Raw genomic sequence first — 9,478 nt, 5'->3', positions numbered from 1 at the left:
CTCGTTGGAAATAGCAAGTTTTCACTGGTTTTCATGTGCCCCTTTAGTTATTTTTCACTGGCTGAAATCCAGATCATGTGTACACAGATACTATGGAATTCAGCGAGCTTCTATAAGGAAACCTGGTGCGTGGGCATCTGGAGGGATTTGGGCACAGGTCAATTAAACACACAATTAAGCAGTGGGGTCTCTGCCTGTCCATGACAGATGAACCGTGCGGTTTGGGATTTTTTGTTCGGGATCATCCCAGCTCTGAGCCCTCACCCCAAGCCATTGCTGAGTTTGGAGAACTGATTACACGTTAGTTTTCTTGGATATGCCTTTGTCTGAGGGTCACAAGCACCGCTGTGCACAATAGTACGGAAAAAGGAACAATAATTTTCTTGGTTTCAATATGTAATTACAATCCTAAATTTTTAATAAGGTAGTTTATAATGTAGCTGTGGTTTCATTGTTGGCGATTGCCTACATATGCATCATGCCCTTAGAAACTAAAAAGATGGCCTTTATTAAAAAAGACAGAGCTGTAGGTTTGAATACCAGCTAGATATAACTTCCCTTACTTTGAAGTGTTGGGGATGATTATGTTAATGTGCAAGGAAAAAAAAAGTGACTGGAATGTAGTAATGCATTTTGATGGCTAGATATAAATTCAGCATGAGAAACAATTGTAAGTTTATGGTTGCAGTACCCTAATAAACCACACTTTTATAACCTTGCATGGAGAAACAATCTATTAGAATATTATAATAGCAGTGTAAGCATGTATGTGGGCACAGGAAGGTACAGACTGTGTGCTTGCTGTCAGAATTCCTTGATTTTCTGATTTTGTTGTAAATAGCAAGTTTTCATTGTTTTGCACGTGTCCTTTTAGTTATTTTTCACTGATTGTTATAGGCTGAAATCCAGGTCATGTGTGATGACATCGATACTGTGGAAATTTGGTGCTTCTCTATGAGGCAAGTTAAATAAAATACATTTTAGAAGTTTATTCCTGCATGTCTGTACTCTTTGTTAGGTCAGATCAGACATGGGTTAGTAAGCAAGACTGAAATTCAGGTTTTGAAAATGCACAGATGAGGGGGAGGAGAGCACTTGTAATTTAGATTCAGATCCCCACTTTCCTTGAGAGAGAGGCTGGGCAGCTTAACTACGGGGTACTCTTAAACTGTGCTAATTAGCTATTAGACCAGAAATGCATTTTTCCATAATATTTCTTCATGAATGTTTAATTGTGATGAGATAAACAAAGATGTCCATAATAGGCTTCATGACTGCAATAAATACAATATGTCTGAGCTATTGCTTGCCAAGACTTACTTTTCTGTGTTGTAAGCCTGAATATTGGAATGCTATTGTATGTATTGATAGTAGTAATAAGAGAAGTCCTCAAATTTATCTTTTAAATTAATAATGCTTAAATATCAGTGTTTCTTTTAGATTCTGATTTGGTTCAGGATCTAATCACCAATCAAAATGTAAAATAAAAATACCTTAGTTCTTTATGCTACAGACAAATCTTAAAAATCAATCAGATGGAATAAATAACCTTTCCTTAGTGACTATATGCAAATATCTCTAGCAAACCAAAGCAAGGACTCTGTGTTTCCTGTTTGTTGGATTTGCAGTGAAACTGGGACACAACAACTGGTTTAGCAGGAGGATATAATATCCTGTATTAATTTTAAAATTAAAACCTTCAGGTCAAAATATGAAAAATGAATGGATAGCAAAACCTTATTTAAGCTAGTGTTCAGTGCTCCAGAGTTGTACTTAGAAAAAGACAGGAGGGAGGGTTTGTTTTTAGAGGTATAGATAAGTTATTCTAGCATTGGAGCACTAGAGTATTTAAGCACATAGTTAATTTAAACCAGGTGATGAGGTTCAGTCTGCTTAAATCTAAGCATGTTTAGGTGATCAGAGGAAATGGCTGCTATGAAGAGACCTGGAAAAATTGGTGCTTTCAGGTACTGTTCTATAGATTAGTAGATAAAGAATGTGATTTGAAAAAAAATCCTTTCCTGACCATGTTCTCGGGAGAAAAAGGAGAGGTGAGTTTTCAGATGTGTGAGCCTTGAAGAAGCTCTTGAGGTCATGCTTTAAGTCTTTTCAAGATTTCTGGTCTAATGAAGTTTGCCAGTCTTCTCTATCTCCTTTTCTAGTGTGAGTAAAATATTGCAACTGAACTTTCACTGACAACTAAGGCAGATTGTCTTGGGATGCTTTGTGGATAATGACCCAAATTCAGCACTGTTTGATCTATTTTGGGCCTGTCTAATTCCTGCTCTGCAGATATAAGGAAATTTAATGAGGCTGTAGTGAATGAAGTGAAGAATGAAGTGGTTAACTTGAAAATTACAGAGGCCTGAGAAAGATAAATGATCAAATGTATTGCTATATGAAATGCACAGCACTTTATATGTAAAATAAAGTTACAAGGAGAAATGTCTTTGGTGCCTCAGCAAGTGGCCACTTTCCAAATTCTGCAATGCTTTACCTTATCCTGGAGGAGCTCCATGGGAATCAAAGCACTTAGTTGTGTAAGAGTTCATGAGATTGTGCTAAAGGCTCCATGACTTTATACCTTGTCATGTGAAGGTGGGCTGAGCTAGGAGGGGGGCAGAAAGGAAAAAGCATGGGGGAAAATTCCAGACCCTAATGAAGCTCAGGCTGCAGTTGACCCGGACATCTGGATCCGCAGTGGCACCAGGGGGATGTTGTGGCTGTGTTCAGTGTGGTGGTGGTGGTGTTCAGTGTGTGGCTCTGCTGAAGTCTGGGTGTGTGTCATCCTCTTATCTCTAACTGCACCCATTAGTAATGGAACCTGGCAAGGGGAGTGTGCTCTCCATGGTGGGGAGGGCATGGAAATATAGAGGCACAAAATCTGGGAGGATTAGAAGAAGGTGAAGCAGGGAAGAGCGGGCGAGGAGTGGTGGCCAGCACAAAAGCAGGGTGTAAATATTTGAACCGTAAGGAGTTGGAAATGGTAGCAACAAATGAAGACAGCCTCAGGAAAGAGGATAGAGAAAGTGAGGAGGAGCAGTCAGGGAAATGCTGTGGCTGTAAGATGGTGGAGGTTTTCTCCAGTGCTGCAGGTCTAGAGGGTTCAAATGAGTTCAGATTCATTTGCTTTATTAAAAAAGAAAGTACTTATTTATTTGTGCAAGTGTAAAAATAATGTTTTATGAGCGTATCTCGCCCTCACCTTGCAGATTAGACACCTTTCCAGCAACATTTGTGGAAAGCTCATGAGAACTGAAAAATACCTCATTTGTAGGAGGAAAATGGGGAGTCACATCTAGCAAATACACGGGTATGAAATAACCTTTATAAACGCTGAAAGTAAAATTATTGAAATTGATTTCATAGGAGAAAACTAACTATCTACAAATAATGCCCATAGTGAATTGCTGTCCAGTAAGAATAATGCCACAGTCAATGAGGTGGCAAAGGGAAACAAGTCAGTAAGCTAAAGATCAGTGGATTGCCTATTTGGAAATAGCTTATAATTCTAAACATTTTAATTTTTAAAAAAATGTATTTTTATTGATCTAGAAAAATATTGAGGAATGTGGTGAAACTGAAATATGAGAATGTTTTGCTTTCCATCTGTTCACAATTTAACTTGAACTGGGCATGTGTGTGAAGCAGAGAGTGTATTGTTGGTCTTATTCATAACTTAATTGTTTTTTGCTTTCCCTGCCTAAAAAGAATCAATTGCCAATAGACTGCCACTCTTCTAAGCTTTACACCACACAAGGTGCAATGGGTAGAGGGTAATACACACTTAGTTGTATAAGCATGGCTTGATTTAATTTGTTCTTGTGAGTACTTGCTGACATCTATGGAGATTGTCTTTTTATGAGAGAGGTTATTTGTGATGTGCATGTTTTGCTTGATACTCTGCTTAATTTGCTTGACAGACCTATGAATAAGTAAAAACCAGCAAGAATGAGTTGAAGGAAAACTGTAGTGCCTGAAATGTGAAACATTACTCTAGTTTGCTGAAAAGCTTTTAGTGAACTGAAACTTTGAATGTATAAAGGATGTTGCCTTTATCTCAGTTTTTTTCTCCTAAATGCACTTATGAACAATTCTGGTGCAAAAAAAACCCAACCCAAAATAAATCCACCCCTAAAAAAAAAAAAAATCCCCAACAAGAAAAAGAAAACTGCCGAACTCCCTCATCCTTAATATATGTGAGGGTAGGCATTTTTTTTCTGTTGCACAGAGTTAGTCTAACAAAGTAAGATACTTATGTATGCAAGAGTACACCTTACTTTTAGTCACTTTCAGCATCTTCTTAATAAAGTAAGAATCCTTTGAACTGCTTATTATGGGCATGAAGTTCAGTACTTTGTGAAGCCCCCTAAAAGCCTACCCCCTCCTTACAGAAATCTGATCTTAATTATCACCTTGATTGGTGCTAATAGGACACTTTTGACTTGCAGACTGCATCTTTTATAACCTTCATGTCTGATTACAAGGTTTTTCCTTTGTGGAAGAGCAAATACTTCCATATAAAATAGTGCCATTACTTTATACAAGCAGAGTCAGTTTTGCTTCAGTAATCAAATACAGTAGGACATCATATTTCTGTAGGGCATTCATGAAATCAGAGGTTATACTTTTAAGAGCTTTTGCTTGCAAATATTATTTTTTTAAATGACTTTTCCCAGGGAGAAAAGGAAATCCAGGCTAGCAACAAAATAGGTAAATACTGTTAGCATTTTATCACAAGCTTCAAGACTTCCTCAAGGCATCAAGTTCAAAAAAAAATTAGAGTAAGATATTATAGGGAGGATATTTATTATTACAAACTGCAAAGTCAACAGGGACTGCTAAATGTTCTTGCAGTTATAATAGCCTATCTCATGTTAATTCTAGCCCAAAGCTCTGTGACTCTTTATGTGCAGAGATAATGGGGGGGGGGTAAAACTGTATTTTTAGTCTAGTACCAGATTCCTCCCAACCATGGAAAATAAATTAGGGAGCTTCACAAACTAAAAATGATTTGGGCTTTGGAGGAATTCCCAGCAATAATATACAAGACTTATTACCCTGGGTAGTTACAGGGTCCCATATGTTTATGGCTGATAGTAGTCATTTTGACTGAATATTGCCTCAGCAACTTGTTTTCAAATAATTTGCCTGTAACCCAGATCTGTTGATCCTAAGAGAAGATCTTTTTGGTAGTGTTATTCTTGTTTGTACTCCCTATGTGTCTCTTAGATAAAATACAGTGTATTTTGCTCAGGAAAAATGCTGCATTATGACCACATATGACCACATTGCATAGTGGTCAAGTTTCTACGTTTAATTTAGCTGGAGTCCACTACACATCAAAGTGTAACACATCAAGGCTTGGGCTGTGTAGGTTCAGATTTGAGAACATGTGTGTGCTTTTTTTTTTTTTTTTTTGAGTAAAAGACACTACAGGTAGTTGTTCTAAAGTAATGCCTTAAAAACCTGGAAAATCCAGCTTAGTGTTATTGCTGCTTGTTATTTGTTTGAGGTTGTTATCTAGGAACATGGCTGCTTTGGGTTTGGAATGCTGCATAATGTGGGGGGAAAAATATCAGTCCATCCCCCAGAGACTATATTGTCCCAAAATAGTAAGGAATGGTATGTGAATGTCAACAAACTGGGCAGTGCAAAGAAAACAGAAGTCAATTTATGTAGCCTCACATATTGTCTGTGCATAGGTGTCAAGGTAAAAAGAAGTTAAGCTCTAGAAAATAAAATCAGTAAGGAGAAGACAAAAGATGCTTGGTAGAAGCAAAATTAATAACAGTGTCCTAAAAGCTTAAAAAGAATTGAAGGAATCAGTGTGGTCAGTGAGGGTGTGGAGTTTGGGATAGGCCAGGGAAAACCTTGAAGACACCTGCACTTTTTGTGGTGAACAACCAAAGGAGCCACTTGGAAGGAGGCAATGAAAATGGCAATGTGGTCAAAGAAATGATCTAAAGAAATGGTCTTTTTGGGTTTCATTTATTGAGTGGCATTGTGATCGTATTCTTGAAGAAGCCATGTGAAGATAATTTTAATATATTTAGGAAGGTTAATATTTCTTTTAAATATTAAGGGAATAGAAAACTATCTCTTAAAACTGGAAATGTCAGTTCAAGGAGCTCTTATCTTGGTCTTGTTGGTAATGATTTATATTTTCTCCGAGGTTCAGAATGCTTGTCATTTACACTGTCCTTTGGGTACAGCTATAGCTGCCTATAGCCCAATCCAACAAAAAATATGTTCAGTTTCTCTCTGACAAAAGCGTATATAGACCTCAAAGTCACTAGAATCTGCTCCGAAAGCATACACTGCCAGAAAGATATATTTTATATTGCATCGGACCCTAAAGTGTCATAAAAAATGGCATATCCCTTTTTTCCCTTTTTTTTTTTTTTCGGTAGCTTTATGACGAGCAAGATAGCATCAAGCAGTTTATTGCAGACCTGGTTTATGCCTTGCAAGAGAGCAGTGTAGTAGACCCTTGTGCACGCTTTGTTTTCAGCACCAACACTGGAAGCAATTTTGAATCTCATTTGATTTTAGTTGATTCTATGCTCTTTGTTGTCTGTGCGAGCAAATTAAAAAAAAAAATAAACTAATGTTGTTTTCGTTGTTTAAAAAGGCATTAAATTTATTTTTGATTAGCTTAAACTGTATTTGTATGTCCTGCTTAACAGTTTCTTTTAACCCTTTAAGGCCATCGTCACTTTATACAGCTAGGATAAAACATATGCCATTTCCAGGGACAGGGAGAGGCACTCAGCCACATGTAAATGAGGATTCAATCCTACAAAGCCAGGCAAGACATTTAAGCACATTAATTTCAGCAAGAATTCGATGCATAATCCCTACAGAAGTTAATTGGGATGTTTCATTGGTAAATGAGGTAGCCAGGATCCATGGAAGTGTCAGTATCCTTGTGGGAGGCTCAGCTGTCGCTGACAGAAGAGGTGTGAGCAGCCTCTCCTTTGCTGGTACAGCTTCAAGTCTCCCGAGCTGAGCCTTGGAATCTCATTAGATCCTGATTCAGAGAACTTGTCTGGCTTAACCTTTAAATTGGTTCTGGAAATGCATCTTTCTGTGGTGGCTCTCTTTTCCTTTGAAATGAGTAAGGTGGCAACTGTTGGTTATAAAGTATCATCATTAAGTTCACTTACTCCTTGGTTCTGATAGAGCTGTAATTGCCAAAAAAGTGTGCGTGACAATTACGGACTTTGGTCCTATTTTAGAGGGAGAACACGGACCACAGAGAGTTCTGATGACCCAGTCCCTTAAAGTTGTTCTGAATCTGCCCTCAAGGGGTTGATCCTTCTTTCAGCAGCAAAGTCCCTTTATCGGGACTTGCATAGTTTTCTCTGCTGTCCTGGAGATCTGAGTCCCTCCAAGTAGGAGTGGGTCTTTTGGCTGGGGGAAATGCAGCTGGCTAGAAAGATAGGGAAGAGAAATGTGTGAGTTGCTTTGTTTTAGCAGAGATTTCTGATTGCAGCCACTCCTGAGAATTAGATATTTTGGTTTAAAGAATAGTCCCTGTATACCACGTATTTTAAAAGACTGTGACAGCATTCTGGCATGGGCTGTATTGTTCAGAGTTCTGCTGACTACATCAGTTAATAAATGAGGTATTTCATTATTAAGTGCCTGATCAGAACCAAGGAAATTTGTAATGTTGGCCAAATTCACTAACTTAACAGTTTAGCTGTCACTGCAGTATCAATTACAGATGGTTCTTGTGGTTTTCGTTGCCATTCACATTCATGGAATGCCTTAATAAAGGGAATAAAAAGAGGATTATCATGCACTTTCCTCTTGTAGAGAAATAGATGATACAAGCACATCAATTTTGTCTCACTTATAAATAGCTCCCGGAAACAGTGGTCTATGAGGGAATAGGGCTGATTGACTCATTCGTTGTGAATAATTTAGCCTCAAAGATTAGCATTTTTGTACATGTATTATCCATGGAGGACTGAATTCATCTATTTGTTATTATAATCTTCCATTTAATAGTTTATGAATTGCTGTCTGAATTTTTTTGAGATGTGCTTAATTCACTGCTTTGTTATATGTGATGTGTGATGGTCCTCTGAGTCATCTTGACAATTTTTGAGTCCTCGCAGGAGGATTGGGACATTCAGCTAGAGAACAATGACAGGGTCCAGAGCTCTTTGTGGCCACATGAGGAGATGGAGAGGATTCATATGCCAGCATTTTTTAGGAAATGATTTTCATGATGGGGAGAAACTCTTCAGACTTGCAGTGGTTATGAGGGATGTTTTGCAGTGAATTTTTTTTTTTTAATTCAGTTTTGTGCAAGACCTTGCACAGAGCAAATTCCCCTTTTATTTTTGAGGATGCAGAGTAGCACAGGGTCAGTGTGGGACTGGGAATGTGAAGTCCATAGTTACAGCTCCCAAGCAGGAAGCACTGCATATAGACATAATTGAGAGCTCCTGAGGAAGGTAATGCAAGAGCCAGAAACAAGCTGTATACATTAGCAGGGTATTCTACCTATTAAAAAAATAATAAATCAGGATTCTAGTTCAGGAATTTCTCAGATACCTCTATTGAGTTGTGTTTTGCGTGTGTCCGCTGTAAATATACACACATACAATGTATATGTGCCTCAGTTTCTCCCTCTTACTCATTTCTGCTCCGGGTGAGACTGGCCTTGTTTTTCAGCAAGAAAAAGTGATAGCAATCCTTTCCCACTTCCTTCTCAAGATTGTTGTATTTTAGTCCATGTTTTTGAAGTGCTCTGAGCATGCTGACCATTGGTATGGAAAACCCAACAGTGCTTAGGATTGCCAGCGTGCACTAGCGAGTCGCAGGAGGAATTAAAGTTACAATCACACAAGCAAATATACAAAGCCACTGAATGTTAGTTTTATGCATGGTTACAATCTATGTCAAAGCTATAATATGTTGTATAATCAAATAATTTATTAGGTACAGCTGCTTAACTGCTGACAGCAAAACAACCTGTAGCTTAATTGCTCCTTCAATTGCACCGGTTTTCTGCATGGTCCTTCTGGTCCCAATACCCAAAGCAGAAAAACCCTGCCTTAGGCTTCCTGAGAGTTGTGCAAGACACTGTGGGTCATAACTCATCCATGTCAAATTAATGTTGTTGTCATGGGGCATCAGTGGCATAATGAAGGGAGAATAAGGGCATTAAAGGAGAGTTAGTCCTTCAATAGGACTTCCCGTCTAATTTCATTGATATGCTAAATAGAATTGTATCATTTTTTATTTTTTTCCCTAAGAAATGATGATAATGTTAAATAAATACTTTGAGGAAGAGATGTGGACCTTGTTGTTTTAAAGTATTATTAATTTGTTTCCATTCAAAATGGAATTGTTCTATACATTTAGAAATGCAATAAGGAAAGTTGCTATATGCTATCCATTCTAAAATTTCTTTTTCTCTAAGTTAGTTTTTGATGAGTTCAATTCTTTTACTCTGTAA

Source organism: Vidua macroura, chromosome 2, assembly GCF_024509145.1.
Source record: "Vidua macroura isolate BioBank_ID:100142 chromosome 2, ASM2450914v1, whole genome shotgun sequence".
Classification (NCBI taxonomy): Eukaryota; Metazoa; Chordata; class Aves; order Passeriformes; family Viduidae; genus Vidua; species Vidua macroura.
Note: the sequence above shows the minus strand (reverse complement) of the source record.